Source organism: Corvus brachyrhynchos, unplaced genomic scaffold, assembly GCF_000691975.1.
Source record: "Corvus brachyrhynchos isolate BGI_N302 unplaced genomic scaffold, ASM69197v1 scaffold489, whole genome shotgun sequence".
NCBI classification, from domain to species: Eukaryota; Metazoa; Chordata; class Aves; order Passeriformes; family Corvidae; genus Corvus; species Corvus brachyrhynchos.
The window spans coordinates 61,661-64,249 of NW_008239772.1; positions in this window are offsets into that span (position 1 = coordinate 61,661).

Consider the following 2,589-nt stretch of genomic DNA (forward strand, 5'->3'; position numbering starts at 1 on the left):
GCACCGCTGCTGCGGCCCAGCACAGCTCCAGGGGGCTCCTTTGGCACCCTGGGGTGGCCTTTAGTCACAACAAGGTTTCATCCTGGCCCCACTTGCGATCGGCAGCTTTCATTCAAAGTGTGAGAACAAGGATGTTGTCTAATTAAGGCAAGAAAAATAGTTACCAAGGGTGTTCATGAAGCAATCAGGAGCTCCCTACACAGCGGCACTGCCTGGAAGTTCAAGAGGAGCTTGGCCCGGGTGAGGTTCATCAAGGCTGAGGCCTAACGAGCATTTCTCAGATCATGGTGCAGCCTGGAAAAGGCAGGGGGCAAATGCACCACCACAGGGAATCCCTGGGGATTTACCTGGATCCCCCTGGGAAACTCCTGGGGAATGCATGGGACCCCCCTGGATCTTCCTGGGACTCTTCCCATGACCCCCAGTTACAGTGTACCACAGTCCTTGTGCCTTGCATTTCCAGTGCCCCCTTTCTCAGTGTCTCCCATACTGCTATTCCCCATTCCTGATGTCTCTCTTTCCCAGCGTTCTCCATTCCCAGAGTTCCCCATTCTCGGTGTTCCCCATTCCTGGTGAGCCCTGTTACCAATGTCCCTCATTCCTGGTGTCCCCCTGCTTGCGGTGGTCTTGCATCCTAGTGTCCCCAGTTCTAGGTGTCCACTTGGGGTTTGACACTGGCCCGACGCCAGGCACCCACAAGAGCCACTCGCTCACCCTCCCCTGCCACAGCTGGGCAGAGGAGAGACGGAAAAAAAGAGAACAAAGGCTTCATGAGTTGAGATAAGCACCGGGAGAAAACACTTCAAGGGCAAAACAGTCTTAACTTAAAAGTTACAAAGTGAATTTATTGCTAACAGAAATATCCTTCAGAGGAGGATAATGAGAAATAAAATACGCCCTTAAAAACACCTTTTCCCCCCCAGCCCCTCCCTCCTTCCCACCGACAGCGCAGGTCACGATCGTGTCAGTTGTGCTCATCTCATGGTTACCTCATGGTCACAGTTATGGACATATCATGGTCATCTCTTGGTCACAGTAATCTCAAGATCTCATGTCAGTCAACTGATTGACATCTCTGTTGATTTCCACTGCTGAGGCACCACAACACAAGCCCATGGCTGGTCCCTGATGCGGGTGGAGCAGATGCCAAGGGTTGGTGCCATGTGTTCCAGCAGATGAACATTGGCTGGAGTTGGTCTGCAAGGATCTCGACATTGTGTTGTGATCCCATTATTAAAAGTTTTAGAGAGATGCCTCTCTCTGAATTAAGGTCCAAAGAAGACCATGTGACAAAGCTAATAGTATGGATTTTATTTAACAGAAAATGAGAGAGAAGGAGAAAGAGAAAGAAATAGAAAAAGAGGTGGGTGGAAAGAAAGAGAGTGACAGAAAAAAATATCACCACTCTGTGGATCCCAACAGCATCCCATTGGGCCTGTTACAAATGAGACAGGAGAGCTTAGACAAGTCTCTGCCTTTGCCTAGGTTTCTGGCAGTAGGCACCAGCTTTATTGAGGCAGCCAGCACCACAGAACCCACTCTCGCTCACAAGTTCTTAAAAATGACCGATCAGGCCTATTACAACTTGAATTATTTATTGAATAGACAAAAGGAAAAAACCAGACATGAGACTTTGACAGGCTTACTTACTACACAGGATAAACAAAAGAAACACTACTGGTAGGTTTATAAGACAGTGCATGATAATAAAGGTACCTATGTTACAGCTAGTGAAGAAATAGTATAGATTAGGAGCCAATGTCACTTACCAACAAATGATAGTGGGGTGCAGAAGTCTCTTTCCTCTCAATCCCCAGGGGAAGTAACTCGATACTGACATCTCCGTGTTGAGGAGAACTCTACACACACTCAGAGTGGATAAGAGATTTCTGATTTTATGAAAATTGCAGTGCTCTTGTACAAGGCCTTAAAAACTGTCCTGTGCGTGTGGCTTTCTCAGAGTGAGGGGTTTTACAACTGAGCCGTTTTGTGTAACAGAGGATGGGTGTTCACTGCCTCTGACCAGAGGTTACATCGCACCCCCAAAATTCTCTACCTCCCCTCTTGGCTGGGGGGGTGTGTACAAGCCTGGCCTCAGTAGATGAGCCTGTGAGCTATGGCTGCCCCACCCCAAATGCAACCAGAGCTGATTTTCAGGACAGTTGCTGGGTTTGGCTTTCTGGGGGATGCTTTCTTCTCCCTCAGCCTTGTTTACTTCTCTCTAGGCCTGAGATAATTGAACAAGAGTGTCACCTTTCTGTTATCTCAGGTTCCCTTAGGTGGTGTAACTCGCAGTCCGAAGTTCCCCTGAGGAGGCATCCTCAGGGAGGGGTGGGCTTCGGTGGTCGCAGCATCTTCATAGAGTTTTGCCGTAATGGGCAAAAACTCCTTCAGAGCAAAGTTTAAGCCATTAAGCACAATGTTTCAGTCTCTGACACACCAACACCATGAAGTATCTCGAGGCTTGTCCCTGATCCCAACAGGACAGGTGGGAACAAGTCGCCTGGAGAGGTTGTGGCTGCGCCATCCCTGGAGCTGCTCCTGGCCAGGTGGGGCGGAGTTTGGAACAAGCCCGGGACGTGCCCGCAC